The sequence below is a fragment of the Lepidochelys kempii genome, chromosome 4 (assembly GCF_965140265.1).
Source record: "Lepidochelys kempii isolate rLepKem1 chromosome 4, rLepKem1.hap2, whole genome shotgun sequence".
Taxonomy (NCBI): domain Eukaryota; kingdom Metazoa; phylum Chordata; order Testudines; family Cheloniidae; genus Lepidochelys; species Lepidochelys kempii.
The window spans coordinates 11,191,534-11,210,908 of NC_133259.1; the positions used below are offsets into that span (position 1 = coordinate 11,191,534).

General features: G+C 41.5%; 1 protein-coding gene across 7 annotated transcripts in view; it reads left to right on the top strand.

The window, feature by feature from the left end:
- The window catches only part of ANKRD17 (ankyrin repeat domain 17), a 131,211-nt gene that overhangs the window by 40,327 nt on the left and 71,509 nt on the right, over positions 1 to 19,375 (top strand). Inside the window, exon 1 of one of the 7 annotated variants that reach the window (XM_073340376.1) lies at positions 14,619 to 14,703. The exons of the other annotated variants lie outside the window; for them this stretch is intronic. The gene's annotated coding sequence lies outside the window, so the exon portion shown is untranslated. Of the gene's footprint in view, positions 1 to 14,618; positions 14,704 to 19,375 lie in introns of those variants that run through there. 7 annotated transcript variants of the gene reach the window in all.

Consider the following 19,375-nt stretch of genomic DNA (forward strand, 5'->3'; position numbering starts at 1 on the left):
GAGCAGAACCAGTCATCAGTATGGACACATGTCCTCTGGAATGGTGGTTGAAGCATGAAGGAACATATGAATTTTTAGCACATCTGGCATGTAAATATCTTGCGAAGCCGGCTACAACTGTGCCCTGCGAATGCCTGTTATCACTTTCAGATGACATTGTAAACAAGAAGCGGGCAGCATTATCTCCTGCAAATGTAAACAAACTTGTTTGTCTGAGCGATTGGCTGAACAAGAATCCTAGAATATCAGGGTTGGAAGGGACCTCAGGAGGTCATCTAGTCCAACCCCCTGCTCAAAGCAGAACCAATCCCCAATTTTTGCCCTAGAGCCGTAAATGGCCCCCTCAGGGATTGAGCTCTCAACCTTGTGTTTAGCAGGCCAATGCTCAAACCACTGAGCTGTCCCTCCCCCCAAGAAGTAGGACTGTGTGGACTTGCAGGCTCTAAAATTTTACATTGTTTTATTTTTTAATGCAGGTTGTGGTTTGTTGGTTTTTTAAAACATAATTCTACATTTGTAAGTTCAACTTTCATGATAGAGATTGCACTACAGTACTTTTATTAGGTGAATTGAAATATACTATTTTGTTTTTTTTACAGTGCAAATACTTGTAATAAGAAATAAATATAAAGTGAGCACTGTACACTTTGTATTGTGTTGTAATTGAAATCAATATATTTGAAAATGTAGAAAGCATCCAAAATATTTAAGTAAATGGTATTCTATTGTTTAACAGTGCGATTAATCACAATTAATTTTCTTAATCGCTTGACAGCCCTACTTATTACTAATCAGCACTTGAAAGTTTGTGTTTAAACAGGTTCTATCAGATATTGCAGTGGCCTTTGTGGTACTTATTTTGGGCAATAAACTGATGTCAAGAGTCAGGGTAAGGGCCTCATAGCAGCATTGAATTGGTTGTTTGGGGGAGTGGGGAGGGCAGCACTTTTTGCCCTAAACTGCATAGGTAATGATAGTAAATGAAGTACTGACCAACTAAATCTTAGTATGCATTTCAAGCCTTGTTCCATTGTGAAAGGCCCCTTGAATATATTGATTAAAGAAGCTTGTGGTATGTGAAGTCTCTGTTCCTTGTTTTTTTGTGCTTTTGTCTGCTCATTTCTCTAAATTGTTTATGGGGAAGGTTGTTTCAGATGAACATTCTCTCCTCTTCTCCCCTCTCCCCTCCCCGGTGGTTGAATGACGCTCTTGTAACCAACTGGGATTTAAATTTCAGCTGCAATAATTTGGATATGCTGCTCTGAAGTGAATATTTTGGTATCATGCTTTTCTTTAAAGGTACCATACTCTCAGGGTTCTTACAGTGGGATCTTGTGCTCCCAGGCTAAGACAGGGGCCCTGTCCCAACTGGGCGGCCAGGACCTTGTAGAGAGAATCTCAGGTAGCAATATCTTCAGAGAAGCAAAATAGTAGGTAACTTATTTTCCCTCACAGCTATAAGAACGCTTTTATGCAGGATAACTATAATTTTAGTCTAACATGTGGATGTGCTGCAACCTTGACTCAGACTTGGATATATAGTCTCTTAGATCTGAGGCCAGGTCTACACTACAAACTTTTGCCATTAGAGTGAAGTTTGTTAGGAATGTACAAAAAAATTACCCCCTGACCTGACATAGCTATGTCAGCAAAAAACCCTGTGTAGACATATTTTATGCTAACAAAATGACACTTTTGCCAATATAGCTAAATCATTCAGGGAGATGGTTTAAGTATGCAGGCAAAAGAACTCTTGCTGGTATACATTGTCCTTCTGCTAGTGAGCTTTGCTGGTATAGCAATACTGGAAAAGCCTTTTTAGTATAGACTAGCCCCAAACTGCAACAAGCCCAGTGTCCTTTCTGGCAGCAAGGAAGAGATCACTTAGAAAGCCATTATAGGAAGAATGATCTTGTGGTCGATACTGGTCTGAGGCTTTGGAGACCTGGGTTCTCTTCCTGACTAGGATTCAGACTTTCTAAATCACTTTCAGTCTAAGCAACTTGCTCATATTTTCAAAAACAGGTGCCTGAAGCTTGGCTCTTGTATCTCTATGTAGGCACCTACCAAAAGCCCTGTTTTTGAAAAGCAGTTTCCATTGACTATAGGTAGTGCTAAGTTCTCAGCACTCTTGAAAATCAGGTCACTGGCTTAGGCCTTCTCTAAACACAAATGTTCACCGGTTCAACTGAACTAAATTGAGCTGGGTGAAGTGCAACTTTTTATGTGTAGACACTCTTATTTTGATTTAAGTGCCTTGGACCTTGTCTACACAGGATTTGCACAGGTTTAACTAAATTGCTTTAGCCAGCGGAAGCTCCTGTGTGGACTGCTGTTTTGGTGGCTTATTTCAGTTTTGCTTAAACGTTGGCTTGAGCTGAACCATCACAAACCACTTCTTCAAGTGTTGGTCCCTGTGTGTATTCCAGTATGGGGTAGGCCTGCACTCCATGTGCCTGAGACTCGAAGATTCTTGTTAGGAGCGTCCGTTTGGTCTGTGCTTTTGCTCTTTCGCTTCTTATGCTTTGAACTGAGGCTATAAGGGATAGTTTGGACCATCCACCTCTCCAGTTCCTTCTTACCTCCATGTGGTCTGACATGGAACTCTCCAGTGTCCTCAGAGCTCTTCTTTAGACTTCCTCTGTACATAGTTAAAAATAGTTTTAGATAGTTTTGGGTGTTTTAGTTTAGACAGTAAACAACTAGGGAGTCCTTCCCCGCCCTCTTCTGGGGTTACTTTATTTTTGTATTAACAATTTGTAGCATCCTATTTCCCTTTTGTTTTCTTCCTTTCCCTTCTTCTACTCTCAAATGAGCAGATCCTTTTCCAGAACCTCTTTTTAGAGTTCTTTGGGTTTTATTCTTTTTAAAAACTTTTTCCTATTAAATATCAGCCCTGATATCAGCCCTCCACATCTTGTCCCTCTCAGATTTTGGATGGCATTTGTTTTTTCTCTGCAGTTCCTATATGTAATGTCAGAACAGTTTCTTTTCCTAATCATGGCAAATACTCTAGTATGGATTGAAGGGGTGGGCCATAGTCATGACCAATCCCTGCCCTCAAATTATTCAGTATTTGAAGTTAATAGGGCTCTTAAGTTTTGTGTAGAATCTCTGGGATTTATTCAAAGGCCAGAAGGGACCATTGCGATCATCTAGTCCAGAGGTGGTCAAACTACGACCCGCAGGCCGCATCTGGCCTGCGGGACCGTCCTGCTCGGCCACTGAGATCCTGGCCGGGGAGGCTAGCCCCTGGCCCCTCCCCTGCAGTAATGCCTCCGTGTGGGCAGCGCTCTGGCCCGCTGCTCCTACCGGGCAGCGCAGCTGGCTCCTGCCGGGCAGTGTGCTCCTGCTGCTTTGAGAAGTATGGTGAGGGGGCGTGGGGTCCCAGGGGGCAGTCAGGGAGCAGAGGGCGGTTGGATGGGACAGAGGTTCTGGGGGGGCAATCGGGGGACAGGGAGCAGGGGGGGTTGGATAAGGGGGTGGGGTTCCGGGGGGCCTGTCAGGCGGGGATAGGAGTCTGGGGGGCAGTCAGGGGACAAGGAACAGAGGGCGGTTGGCTAGGGGGTGGGAGTTCTGAGGGGGGTGGGGGTGTGGATAGGGGTTGAGGCAGTCAGGGAGCGGGGGGGGTTGGCTAGGGGGTGGGGCCCCAGGGGGCGCTTAGGGGCAGGGGACAAGGAGCGGGGGGGTTGGATGGGTTGAGGGTTCTGAGGGGGGTAGTCAGGGGCTGGGAAGTGGGATGGGTCGGATAGGGGGCACAGCCTTCCTACCTGGCCCTCTGTACATGTAGTTTTGCAACCCCAATGTGGCCCTCGGGCCAAAAAGTTTGCCCACCCCGATCTAGTCTGTCCTCCCATGTAACACAGGTCGTAACATCCTCCAAATTTTGTTGTTTAGAAATCCTCACATTTTAAATAGCACTCTCTTGTCTCCAACTTCCATTTTACCCAGCAACTTAATTTGATACAATGTTTACATAATGATATTAGAATATATTGACTGATGTTTGTAAAGCACTTTGAACATATGAAGAGCTGTGCGTTTAGCACTATACAATGACATTAATAAGTTGGTTGTCAGCTGAGACCGAAGTAGAAATGGACTTTATATCCTAATGCACAGTCAAGCTAAGGCTGGATACGTTGCATGTATCTCATTTTATTTCGAATTAAAGTGACAATTGCATAAATAATTGTCATCCAGTGGCCAGGCATGCTATAGTGTTCCTTTGGTTAAAGTAAGGAAGAAAAGGTCTCGCTCAGGTAACAGCTAGAGTGCTATGTTGTTGTGCAGATACAACTTTCAACTATTTGGTAGTGGTATGATTTACAAAAACAAGTATAGCCTCTTTTCCTTCCCGTATGAGAATAAGCTATACTGGTAAAAACACTTTATCAGGGTAACTTTGCCAACCCTAGGAGGATTGTACTGCTTTAACTACACTGAGAACATCTCTACACTGGAGAGCTTACAAGCGGCACGACTATACCGATGCAGCTTCACCACTTCAGTATCTCCCATGTAGCCGCTCTATCCCAACAGGAAAGAGCTCTCCCGTCGACATAATTAAAGCACCCCAAATGAGCAGTGATAACTATGTTGGCAGGAGAGCCTTTCCCACCAACATAACACTGTCCATACCGGCGCTTCTGTCGGTGTAACCTATATCACTTTTGGGGTTGTTTTTTTTCACCCCCCCGGGCTAAAGTATACCAACAAAAGTGCTAGTGTAGACATAGCCTGATATAGCTAAAGCAGTGCAACTTTATAGAGCAGCCCTTAGACTGTAAGCACTTTCAGGACACAGGTGAGCTCTTACTGTGTGTAGAGTACTTAGCACATTAGAATTCCAGTCTTGGTTGGGGGCCTCTAGGCCCTACCGTAGTATCAGTAATAGTGTATGAGTTTGTAAGCCTTTCTTTCATTTACACAATTAAATCAGGGCCGAAAACCTGGGGAGGGCAAAACCTGCAGAATAACTTCATAGTGTGACTGCAGGAGTGCTGTAGAAGCATGAATGAGTCCTGGAAGGAGGAGTTGTGGTCAGTTACAAACACTGTAGTCACTTTCAGGGACAGGGGGGAATGTGGACATGACTAGGCCACTGGGTGGTCAGCTGACTTATACCAGTATATCATAGGACAGCCAGAAAATATTAACTCTGTATAATCAGGGACTTGGAATCAGAAAACATTAACCTCTTAAAGGCTTATGCCCTCTGAATGGAAGCTTTCCAGATCGCTGTACTGCTGGAAATTGCCCCATAAAAATCTGAATATGCTCTGAGTTAAAAGATGAGTGAGGAAGTATCTGTACCATAATAAAGAGGCATATTAAGAGGGGAAAAACACATGTGGGATGAGTAAAGGGACAAAGAGAACATTCCTCCATCCTCCAAGGAATGAGGAGCTGAAGGTTTGGGCTCACCTGGGAAAACTAACTTTTACCCATAGGAATAAAGGCACCTATCTTCCACCTCTGGATGGGGAGAATTTACTTAGTTAAGCAGCTTTCTTGTCACAGACTTTGCTGAACCTGCTTCTGGATCTCTTAAGGTTACATCCTCACTACTGAAAAAGGGTGTTTTTTCTACACTGAGATAATCTCAAAGTAAAATCCTAGTGGAGACAAGGCTCTTTAGTTTTAACCTTCATGTAGCCGTAGAGGTCAACCTTATACACTGAGGTTAAAACTTCAATATCTTGTCTTCACTAGGATATTACATTGAGGTAGCTAACTCAAAGTAACTATCTTGATGTAAAAACAACTATTTTCACTGCCTAAAGATGCAGGGACAGGAACTTCGTGGAGACAGTGTGACAGTGTTCTCCCATAACTATAATCAAGCACATCTCTTAGCTGTAGCAATGCAAAGAAAGAGTAGGAAACAACAATATTCTATAAAAAGTAGTTACGCATGAAGGATAGTGCTCAGGGAAAGTTAGGCAACCTCTGATTGTTCTAAATAACCCCATTCTCTCATTTATGGGAGTTAAATGTCTTAATACATTACAGGAAAGCCTGAGGGAGTGAAACAGAAAATGGCTTCTCGAAGAGCTACAAAGATTGAATGATAATTCCTCTTAAAGGAGGGTTGTAGCAGGAGGCGAATTTAGAAAACAACAGGGTTAATCAAAATAGGGAACATTGTTTCAGACTGAGGCCTGATCTGCACTTAACATTTAGATAAACATGGCTGCCCCACTCAGGGGTGTGAAAAAGCCACATCACTGAGTTCTGTAGCTATGGTGACTAAACTCCTGGTGCAGGTGCAGAAAGGTAGATGGAGTGCTTCAGTCAATCTGGTTACCTTTGCTCGGGAAGGCAGTGTTCCTACAGCAATGGAAGGACCATTTCTGTCATTGTAGGCTATGTCTACACAGCTGGCTTTATGTCAGCATAGCTACAGCAATGTCCCATAGTGTAGACATGGCCTTAACGTATAGGCTTTGACAGAGGAAACCAAGTTAAGCTAAACTGTGATTGGGCTCTTCCTGAAATAAGTGTGCACCTGGAACAATCTTGTACCAAAATAACAAGTTGTGAACGAAATTGATTTAATTATTTCAGTGCAAGTTTGTGTGAAGACCCAGCCTTAAACTGACTGATCATTTTATCAGTGGTCTACCTACGTAGCAGAGTGTTCTGTTTATGGATTAGAGACTTCTGTATTGAGAATTTATCCATTAAACCCACCCATGCAGTATATGATCAAGGCCAGAGGCAATGACCGGGAAACATGGATGGAGGTAGGGGAAAGAAGCTGCTTGGAAAGCTTTTTTTTTTCCCCCTTCTCCTCCCTGAACTCGCTTTCCCAAAGTTACGCACAAACTTTGTTTTTGGCTGAAAGGTAGGATGAGGGAGGCACAACACCATTAGTGTTAGTCCCTTTTAAGTAAGCCCCAGTGGACCAAAGTTTAAATAGAGCTCTTTCCCAGCAATAACAGCCTTAACAGGAATAATGGTCGTAACTGAGGAGATCTTGTAGGTCCACTGTATAAAGATGGAGTCAAATCTATTGTGCTTTTCTATAGGGATTTTATGCAGTTTAACATAGCCATTCGGAGTGGACTCTTTCTTCTACTGAGCTGTTCGGTACTCACTACCTGCTCCAAAGAGTTAAGTGCTCTTTCTAATGGGGAACCTTAGCAGAAGTGTCTCAGGCCCTGAGGTCTTTTTCTCTCTTGTATAACCAGAACCTTAAGTGTAATCAAAATCCTAGTGTCAAAAGATTTGAATTCTGAGTTTCCAGGAGTCCGAGGAAGAAGATTCACACTCTGCAGAGGAGGCGGAAGAGGCCTCTAGTTTTTAGATCTTTTGGGAAGCTTTGTTGTTGTTGTTGTTCACTAGAAGGGAAGCCCGGGGGGACGGGGAAGAATCCAAAAAGCCATTTGTGTCTGTTAGGAGGGGCTTATTCCCAGGATACTGTAGTGTATCTGAATGAAGAGTCTGGTTAGCTAGAGGAGTCTCAGGTGTAGGCTCCCTCCAGGAATAATCCTTATAATAGCTGTAAGGAACTGGTCATGGACTGTAATATGACCACACAAACACTCGTTAAGCAACATACATCTCCAAGCAGATGAGTGCTGTTTGACAGGACAGTTTTGAGAAGCCAGGGTTACTGGAGTCAAAGTATGTTGCTGGATTTGGGTGACCAGTGCGGAGGATGAGGGCAGCAAGTTCTCAGGTGCTAGGTAGATCCCCTTCAACTAGTCTGGCCACATATCTCATATGCCCTATATTTGCCCATGTTTGTGCTAGACTTTACTCTGTGTAGAGAGCTGCCTGGTCAGGTACTGAAGACTGCATGAGGAGATTCAGTCTAACCACTTAACTTCACTCCCTGGTCAGCAGAGACCTCAGATTGAGCAGTCTCCTGATGTTTTCAGGTAGCATAGCACATCTGCATCAATGTTAACATTGTGGCTGCAACGTTAATCCTGTGGACTGTGGTCCAGGTAAGGACTGCGGGTAGGGAGTGGAGGAAAGGGACCAGGATAGTTTTCCAGAGAGAGGAAAACTTCCAGCAAAATCTAAGGGCTCAGAGCCTGACTCCTCCAGCTTGGCACACAAGTAACGGATTTACTTTGATGACTTCCAGGGTTTATTTAGGGAGAGCAGTTTGAACACCAGAACTAAGAATGTTAGCAGCAAAAAGGGCCTAGGTGGGTGTGGTTAACCTGTCAATCAAGCTCCAGACTAGCAGATTCTTTTGTTACTGGAAGTACTGTATATTTATTGTCTTATATTCAAATTGTCCATCTCAAACTAAAGTTTAAATTCTGCAGAAACTGGTTACTTTGGAAGGCCCAAACACAGTTTGCTATGTTTCCTAATCACCATATAGCCCTATTTCAAGCCCTATAATAATTATAAAATCTCTCTCAGATTTGATGTTTTCTGACTTAACTATAACTAGGGCCCTACCAAATTCTTGGCCATGAAAAATGCGTCATGGACTGTGAAATCTGGTGTCCCCCTGTGAAATCTGGTGTTTTGTTTGCTTTTACCATATACTGTACAGGTTTCACAGGGGAGACCAGCGTTTCTCAAATTGGGAGTCCTGACCTAAAAGGAAGTTGCAGGGGGGGTCGCAAGGTGGTTCTAGGGAAGGTATTGCCATCCTTACTTCTGTGCTGCCTTCAGAGTTGGGTGTTTGGAGAGTGGCAGCTGTTGGCCGGGCACCCCACCAGCATCAGGTCAGAAGTAAGGGTGGCAATACCATGCCACCCTTGCTTCTGTGCTGCTGCTGGTGGTGGTTCTGCCTTCAGAGCTGGGCTCCTGGCCAGCAGCCGCCTCTCTCCAGCTGCCCAGCTCTGAAGGCAGGGCCGCCGCCAGAAACAGCACAGAAGTAAGGGTAGGAGTACCACACACACTCTACAATAACCTTGCAAACCCCCCTCCCCCGCCCATGCCTCTACGGTTACAACACTCTGAAATTTCACGTTTAAATAGCTGAAATCAGGATTTTTAAAATTATAAATTTCATATGACCATGAAATTGACCAAAATGGACAGTGAATTTGGTAGGGCCCTACCCATGACATTGATTTAAATTGCATATACCAGGTTTGTAAATCTGTACTAATATATGATTGGAGTATAAGCATGTTAAATAAAACTTACTTTTCCGAAAAGCTGAGCGTAGTCCAAATTTTCATTCAAAGGGATGATGGGAGGCAGTTGGGGGGGGGGGGGGGGATTATCCTGCAAGGGTACAGCAGTTTCTTAAGAGTAAAATCATTCTGTTGGGCATATGGGATCCTTCATTGTATTCTTTGTTCCCATAAATGGGAAGGTGGGGCTGGGGAACTGTCTGCCTCCTAAGGAGTGTCTTACTAATTATCTGTTTATTTGGACAAATATTGCTTAACTGCAAAATTAACTTCAGCAAGAAAGCTTCACGTGTCATGTACGGACAAGCACATAATTGTCTCATACGAACACCAGGATATACTAAGCTTTTAGAATTTTTTGGATCATCCTGGTAAATTGATGCCAGAAGCTTGGCTTCATTTCATTGGTGCTGCTGTCTGTCTCACAGAATAAGAGCTGCAGCATATCGGACTAAATGGCTGGTGTATTTGAGATGCAGAAATAATTGGTAGAATACAGCTATTTTTCCTTGAAACTTCACCATCGGTATAGCTGTTTGTGTCTTTTTCCTTGTACTCAATGGAGAGGAGAGATTTGTGTGCATACACACCAACACCTTCTTTTTATATTCAGTAGAAACGGTGACACTGCAGTAATAATGCAGGTGTCCCTGCAGCAGGAGGACTATTGGTGCCAGCCATTGATGCAGTGTTACACCACTTCAGCCTCACAGTCTGACCCTTCTGCTTTCCCCTTCTCTGTCAGCAATAAGAAAAAATATGCATTTTTGAATATAATCAACAAAATAGATTAGTAATATGCAAAAAAAACCCCAACCCACACTTAAGAATTTTATACCAACACAGTTCCTACTTGCCTGATCTTAGAAGTGTGTGAACAAGAAAATTTAGCCTGTCATGTTTTAACAGAGCTGGTGTGAATTGTGATCATACTTATTTTTCAGTTTTCATGAATTCCAAGTAACATGAAAACAAATATACTACCTTACCGTACATGAAGTGGTCAGCATTGCAGGACTTTTGTGGATGGTTCTGCAGTGTTGTTGCCGGTATGGTGCCAGCTGCTGTGCTAAGAAAAATGGATTGGGCTGGGATAAAAAGGGATCCCATGTTATTGAACTATACTGCTCTGACCTTTAAAGAACTGTAAGATTGAAATAGGCCAGATTTTCTGCTGGTATAAATGCATGCTGGACCTGTTTCCACCAGCCAAGAATTTGGCCTGAAAACTTTATAATTTTTTTAAAATCAAGCTTACATAACAAGAATTCATCATCCTGTATCTTTACAATAAACTTAACAAAAGAAGTAGCAATTGTTTTTGGCTCTGCCTGTACTATATAATTCTAAAGGTCGCAAAGGTTTAAATGATTTTTTATGATCATTTTAATATTTGCATCAGGAATTTTTTTAAATGAAAGATTAGCTTTGTGTTATGAAGATGCATTTGAAAATTTATATAATCATTTGTATTAAAGTTATAATAATCTATTGTAGATTTCTAAAAATATATAAACTAAGTTAAAACAAAGGAGAGAGGATATGTACAAAGTTAGGCATTATGACTCCTTTATAGGGAAAAATTCAACTTTGTTGCATTGGGTTGTGTTCACACTTATTTCAGAACATCATTAAAGAGAACACTCAATCTTGGTATTCAACAGTCCAGATAGTTTTATTCCTTAACTCTTTGCCGATGTGACTAGTTTGATATTAGAATGGTAAGAACTCTGGGTCTAGTAACTTCAAAAGGTTGTCTGTATTGAGATAGTATAGATATGGAATTCCTCTTTGGCATGGAAAAAATAAGCGTCTCTGTGGAGAGAAATTCTTCTTCCCCTTTTGCCAGCCTGATGGGTATCTGAAACGTGGGGAAAAAATAATTGAAGTATAGTCCCGTGAATAATGAGCATACAACTACATTTGAAATACTTATTGTCTCCTGATAAAATTTTTTTTTGCCTTTGTAATTAAAAGGTGGATATAGAGGGTGAAAGTTTCACTTAAAGTGGTAGTCCGTTAAATTAATATATGCTATCATGGGATAATGCACCATCATGGAGACCGATAAGGTTTTAGTTGGGATAAAACATGGGCTTTGTTGTGCTAAAATATATTAAAATGAAATAGGACAGTGGTCCCCAAACTGTGGGCTATGGAGGAATGTTTGGGGGGGAGGCACAGCAAGGCCTGGGCCAGCCGCCCCCCCGAGAGAGCAGGGAGGGAGTGTGACCCAGCTCTGCTCTGGCCTTGCCCCCAGCTCCGCTCCAGCTGCAGCTGAGCTCCCAGGAATGGGGACCCACAGGTTCCATTACAGGTAAGGGGGCGGGGCAGGGCGTGGCGCGGCGCAACACGATAGGAAAAAAGTTTGGGGACCACTGAAATAGGACTAGACAATATGTTTGTCATAACAGGATTTTACTTTATATGGCTTGGTAAGGAATTTATTTTTCAAATAGGGTTTCACAGCATGTCTAATGGTATCCTAGAATTGACCTATATTTTTATTCAAATTATGAAGAATTTGAATTAGGTTCACTTGAGATTATGCAGACAAGTAGAACTAACTTATACTTATGAAATATATATTTGAACCATCCTATATTTCCATGAAATTTAATCATAAGGTACTGGAGTACTGAAATGTTTACCTTTTGAATGGTTATTGAATGGGATAATTTTTCCCTGAGATTCTTTTCCAGAATTTTGTCAGCTTTCACATTACATTGCTGTATTTTGATCCACTTTCTTCCATGAATCCCATGAGATACACCTTTCAGTGTTAAATAGATGTATAAATAGTTCAAAATGAACTTTTTTGAATTAAAGATTTCATTGGATAAGTCCTCCTAAATTTGGCTTTTACTTCTCACAAGCAGAACTTGCATGTTTTATTCTTAGACAAATTTTTATATTATGAGATAAGAGAGTACAAAAATGTTCCGATTGTACATGAATACATTTCATCTGTAAGAAGTGTGTGCTACTAATGAACAACTTCAAAATTAGGCTTTTTAAAATAAATTGGAATCCTTGACTAGATACAATAATATAAAATACTGTTCTTTTACAATTACTTTCTCTGTTGGTAAAATTGGAGTCCCTGCAACATCTGGTAAGAAGTTCTATGTTCTTGACAGTGACTTCCAGAGCAGATCTGTTCAATGTACTGAGAAGTTTTTGTCACTCTCCAGTCCTGCACACTCAGCCTAAAAGCTGGAGGTTAAACTTCATTGTGTCGTATTCATACATCATCTGTAATGAATTCTGTAGGTTAGATTCTGCTTTTGTTTACACCGGTGCAACTCCGTAGTCTTCTGCTGATGCTTTCAGTCCTGTGCAACTCTGGGCATAATTAGCAATATGCTAGGAAGGAACTAGCATTGGTGTCAGCCTGGGTATCCCCTCTCCTGCTCACACATACAAACTGTTCTGCCCTTTACCTGCTGTTCCATTTCCTCCTTCCTCTTAAAGACGATCCTGCAGTTGTGTGTTTCATGAGTCCTAAAAGTCTCCTCTGGCCAACTGTAGAGTGCAGGCTGTGAATAACTTATGATCTTTGAGGGGAAATCAGGGACTAATAATAAATGTACACTGTTGGATGCTTTTCTTCCTGATGAAGGTTCTAGAAACATTTTTGAACTGAAAGTTTAAATTATTTTTGACATAAGTCCCCAGTGGCTGGAGGAGAAGAGGAATGGCCACGAGCTTTGTGGTTCAGAGGCCGACTTCACTGTTTCAGTAGATATGAGTTACTTAGCTAGTGTTTATCATAGTTAGTAACTTGCAATTTTGTTTCTAGATACAGCATAAATACCATTTGTGGTCTTTTCTAGATAACAGATTGACAAGTAACTTCTTCCTACTGGAACTTTAAGAGCAAAGTTAAAACTTTAAGACACACATGAAAAATTCTTCATTTTTGCTAGGAAATGTGAATCATTACCGTGTTTAACAATTTTGACACTACTTTGGAAAACAGAGTACTTTCTGAAAGGACAATGCTGTATTGCTTCCATTATTTGTTTCTAAACTGAAATGGTATATTCTTTGTTTTCAGTTTTTATTTTATTAAATTTTTCTCAGGAATATTATCAGTGTTTATTACTACAAAAACAGGTGAAAATCTATGCAAAAAACTATTAATACTTTTTCTAGGTAAATATTGGGGTTTATTTTGATAGACGGAAGGACCCGGGGGGGAGGTATTCAGTAGATTAATGCTTTTGATGAATGGAATTCAATGTGGTTTGCTGCAGAACTAAAAGAGAACTCCCAAAACACAATACCACCTCTGAGTTTAAGAAAACAATACATCTCTAATCCCCAAATAAAACTTTTTGTTTGAATAAACAGTTTACTGTTGTAGACTTAGAATTCTTAGCCTATAAATATTTACATTTAAGAATTGTGCTACACCATTTGCAGAGCATACACTCCACTTCATCTTTCTCCTGTTTTTGTTTTTTAAAACTTTTGAATACGTCCTTGTGTTCCCATTTTAGTGTGTCAAATCTTTAAACCGTTATCTAACAGTTTGAAATGTGCATGTGGTGGGCATGAGATTCATCAGTACGTTCAGATGCACACACTACAGAACTTGTGTGCATGTCTGTTTGTTTGTTGTGTGTTTCTTCTAGATAAGCATTTTTCAAATGCGAGCACTGTGGCTGCATGTGGCCCACCAGGGGCTTTTCTTGCGGTCACAGCCTCCTGGGCAATGATTGGAGGGGAGGGAGCAAAGGAGAAGCCATTCCCGCTCCCTCTTGCTCCTGGGTGCACCGCCTTGGTGTTGATTGCTGGTGCTGCCAGCAGCAGTTGGGCCCTGCCCCCCTCTGGGGACACCTGGGGCACAACGCTGGAGGAGCAGGCAGCCAGTGAGTTCCCCATCTTCGCAGGAGTGTGGGGCTCAGACTTTGGGCTTCAGCCCTGGGGTTGCAGCATGGCAGTCTCTGGCCGTGGGGCTTCAGGCTCCAGTCATGTGGCTTTCGGCTCAGTCCCGCCGCTGCCTCTCCCCCTTCTAGGGTTTAATTTGTCCCCAGGCTTGGCAGGGCTGAATAAGTCTGCGGTGAATAGTGATACTTGTATGTTTAATACCACTTTTCACAACAGACTTACTAGCTAGCAATAAATAAATTACAAAGATTTGGATGTGTATATGTGCATATTTATTTGTTTTTCCTAAAACTAATTAAGTATTTTAGGAAATAGTGGTGAGAGCTGCACCAGCAAGAGTTGATGGCCATACTCGAGGCCATCAAATAATTTGTCTGAGAACCCTGTTCTAGACTAATACATAGCCTTATTTCAACAGGTAGCTTTGATGTATACACAGAGTAATGTATTATCATAATACATATAGCTCATGCAATGTATTGTGTTTTTTTAATGAAACAAGTTTATTTTTTTTTATATATTTGAATGATAGAAAAGTAGGGTGAAAATCAGGGGGGGGTGGGGGGGGAAGAGTGTACTTTTTGTGATTTTATTTTTTTTTCTCCTTTCCCCTGGTCAAAATAGTTTTAGACTGAAAACAAAGGGGCTTACATATTCTCCAGGACTTGGCGCTGTAAAAAGTAAAGCATGAGTAAGTTAACTAGGCTTCATTTGATCTCTCAAGCTACTTGGATTTGTCAAAGAAAGAACTCTATCCAAAGTCGATAGTGATCACATTTTAATTCCTGCTAAGAGACCTGTTTGCAACACTTTAAACAATTGCCACTAATTAAATAAACTGTCCCTTTCAGGCCAAAAATTCCTGTGGAGTCACCTCAAGGAAAATACAGTTAATTTCATACTCTCTTCTTAAAGGCTTTAATTCAGCACTAACTTGGTAGGTAGGTGGGGAAATTGTTTTTACAACTGATTTTAAGATTTTAAAATATAAGGATTTTTAAAAATATGAATGAGTCTTTGCGTGACTGTTAGAGAGATGGTAGTCTTCTGTTATCTGTCTGCCACTTTTTTCATTGTAAACACTGCTTGAAGTACAGCTGGAAATTTGCATGGTATTTGTGTTACACATCAACACGTAACATAAGACACAGTTGAGCAAGTTCACTAGTGATGTGCAGGTGAGAAATTGCTTTGGTTTCTAAATTACAACATTTTGCTGATGTTCTTTTTCATCAGCACTTTTTCATTCCCGTTCCCCAGCTTTCAGATTGCATAACAAAATTTTGTAATACAAAGCAGAAATATTGCTACATCCAGCGAAATGGAGTCAGTACCCTGCTGATTATCGTCTGCTTAAAAGCTGTGCAGTAACAACCAACTGACTAGTCTCGAAATAATAGATATAAGGATTTGTGCTAGCAAAACCAATCACTGAGCCTTGGAGACATATGCAAATGACAGAGAATCTGGTTTAAGAAAACAATTTTCAGTGCTCTGCTTTATATAAGAATGACTTGTTTTTTGTTTTCTTTATGCCTGCTGATTGCATTATAATTGCACTCCTGTGACGGAGAACATTGCAAGACAGATGCATAAACTGGTGCCATGGCTGCTCTGTGGATTGATGAGCAGAGCTATTTATGGAAACTGTTCTGATTATATAGATATTATAGAAGTTATTTATAATAGGCTTCTGTGGATTTGGAAGGCGGGGCTGAATAATAGCAATATATATTGGAAAGTCTGATAGTGGTGTTACTGTCATTGCTAACTTTAGAAATAATTCCTCAGTAAAAAGTGTGATAAATTAATTGAGCTCAGTGTTTTTTATTTTTGTCACCCATACTTTATGTTGTGGAATTAACTGTCATTGTGCATGACCCTGTGTGGAGGCAAAATGTAAAAACATTGCTCACTGAGTGTATTAAACATTCCAGAAAAGAACAAAATTAAAATATGACCATATATTAATTTACAGCACCTAAAATTATGCGAGGTGCTCAGAGTGCAAAAAAAGATTTGGTCCCTGCCTTAAGAACTCTTATCTAATTTCAGATATGATGTAATAAGAGTAGGAAGGAGGATGGGGGATGCTGTATGATCATTCATTTACTCATCAGAAGCGCATGAGCAGTGTAGTTACACTTTTTTATGACACTGGTATAGTATGGCCAAGTATAAAGGCTGATTAGGAACTACTAGCATGTTTTTTCATGCTGAGTGGTCTGTAGTTTTGGACAGCAGGTATGATCTAACTTCAAGGTTCAAATAGGATATTCATAATTTCAGACTCAGTGGGGTAGTATTATCTAATTTAATTTCTAGATGCTAGCTTAGCTGGTTTTGCAACCCTTTGGGGCTTTGATTTTGGGATTAATACTATTATTTCATCTGTAAAAACATTGTTTCTATGATAGTCATTCGTTAGATGGTTTTTGGGAGCTGTGCATTGAGGTTATGGGACAGGGAAGACTAGGGATTTAGGGTACATCTATCCTGCCCAAAAAAAAAAAAAAAAAAGTGAGTTCTTAATTTTGGTTCACTAACTTCGAATTGAGTTACCTTAAAATAAAAGTGAAGACTCGTCTGTCTTCACTGTTGTTTTTACCCAAGTTAACTAACCTGGGTTAAGAAATAAACCTTTTTTTGCAGGGTAGACATACCCTTAATGTGTAATAGGAAGGTGTAAGTGAAAACTCACTCTGGATATGTCTTCACTGAAGAATTAACTTGGGCTAGAGCCCTGACTCCACCAGGAGATACAACTAAAGGAAGAAGTCTGTCTCCTAGTCCATTGTCTAGCCTTGGTTTCCCTCCAGCAGAACCATTGATACCACCACTTGATTCAGAATTGGCATTTTCTCTCTTGGGAGACTCTAAAGTACTCAACCAACGGACGTCGTCTCTGAGGCACGCCTTCCCAGACAGGGGACCCAGACCAGTTTGGAGCCAACCTCCATCACATTACCTGCCTTGGAACTGTGGGTGGGTACCCCGTGCCGTGGAGATCTCTGCAGCCACCTGTGACCCATGTTCCTGGCCATATTGGGGACCGTGGGACGCGTACCAACCTGTGGAGGCAACACTATCTGCTAGGGGGTCAGTCCACTCTTCCTCTCCAAGAAGACAGCCAGAGCCTCTTCATGTCCCATTGAAGGAGAAGGAGTATGAGCAGGATCCAGTGAGATTGTCCTCGTTGTCTCCAGATGAAGCAGTCACCCCTGCATCTCCATCTCACTCCATCTGCATCTCCATCATCACTCTCTGATCCCTGGGGGTATATATAGATTTGCCCCGAAGAGAAAGTTCCACATGACTTCATACAAGCCTAGACTGATGGCTCAAAAGTTTTACCACCACCGACCTTGTAAGGCACCCATAAAAGGCAACAGGTTCATTTTCCCTGCACCTTCTGCAGAAACATCATCGTCCCAATCCCAGCCTCCATTGAAATGATATTTTTGATGGGAGTTGGAGAGTGCAAACTAATGATGCTAACACTTACGGATTCCCACATACCCTTTCCTTCCCACACTAGGAATGCAGAAACAGACAAGTGGGTACTAAATATCATGCATTCTGGCTATGCGATGAAATTTCCCTACCTGCTCCCCTCCCCATTACCACCCCTTTTCAGGGCCATTCTCACAAGGAGATTCTCAAATGAGAAGTAGAATCCTCCTTGCAGCGAGGAGTAATAGAATGGGTACCTGATCAGCACCAACGAAAGGGGTTTTTACTCACCTTACTTACTAGTATCCAGAAAGAACAGTGGAGGGAGACCATCCTCAATCTCCACTATCTCAACGGCTGTATTCACAAGCAGAAATTTTGCATGGTTACCCTGGCATTTTATAATCCGATCCCTAGAAAAAGGTTTGTGGTTTACAGCTCTCAGTATGAAGGACATGTATTTTCACTTGGACATTCACCACACACTCAGATGCTTTCTCAGATTCATAGTTGGGCCCAACCATTTTCAATACAGAGTATTGTTTATTAACAAAAGAAGATGGGATTTTAAATGAGTTCAGGTATAAGAGAGAAAGTTTAGAAAGGGTTACAAGCAAATAAAAGTGAAAACACATCTAAAAGTAAAACTTAATCTAGCAAGTTTGGTTCAAGACTTCCAGCAAGATGGTGACTAAATAAGGGAGCTCTCCCAGTGCTGTAAAAAACCCACCCCCATGAGGGTCTACTTCAAATCTACATCATCCTTGTTTCGGAGCACTCTGAAGTCTGCAAAGCTTTCTTACTAATTGCAGAAAAGATTCCACTAGAAAATTCTAGGCAGCTAAGTAGAAGTGTTTCTCTGGACACAACAGAAACTTAAATCCCCAGAGGCTGTGGGTATTGCCTTATTCTGGACTATCTTCTTTCCCTGGAAACAACATCAAGCCTTCCCATCAACTCTTTATGGATCCACCTGGCACCAATCCATGCATACCACCCACCTGCATATGGTAATTTTAATTCTCACTCATTAACTGATTACCAGATTCTGTAAGAGTCTGATCAGAACCTTTCCACCAGTAAGGAAGCCTACTCCTCAGTGGGATTTAAACTTTGTTCTTCTGGTGCTTACTAAGCCTCCCATCGAACCACTAACTACATGTTCCATGTCTCTCCTATCTGTGCAGGTTGCGTTCCTGATCACAATGATTTCAGCCAGGAGAGTGGGTGAGCTTGTAACACTGATGGTGGACCCTCCTTATGCTATTTTATATGGAGACAAAGTCTCGTGTTTACATCCAAAGTTCACCCCAGAGCAGTTTGAGTTTCACTTGAACCAGTTAATCCACTTACTTGTGTTCCCCCTCCATCTGCAAAAGCACATGTATCTGAAAAAGAGAGGAGACTTCATTCCCTCTATGCAACGAGCCCTGTCCTTTTACCTGCAAAGAACAAAAGCAATCAGAAAATCTCTCGATTTATTGCCATAGCTGAAAGTTTGAGGCCAAGCTGTTTCCTCTCAGAGGATCTATATCTTACTCTTCCATAAGCGGTCTAATTTTCCTCCCCCTCCTGGGGGTGAGAGAGAGCACAAGTGGTATCAATGGCATCGCTTCAAGAAATACCTCTTCTTGACATTTGCAGAGCAGCTATGTGGATTCCATCCACACATTTATGAGATATGCTTTAGTTCAAGCCTGTTATTCCCCCATTCTGTATTTGGTCATTTGACCAAAGCACCCAGCATTTGTCTTTGCTGAATTTCATTTTGTTGTCTATTTCCCAGTTCTCCAATTTATCAAGATCCCTCTGAATTTTAGCTGTATCCTCCAGAGTTTTTGCAAACCCGTCCTGCCCAAGGTTTGTGTCATCTGCACACTTGATCAGTTTGTTCCTATATTCCTACATCC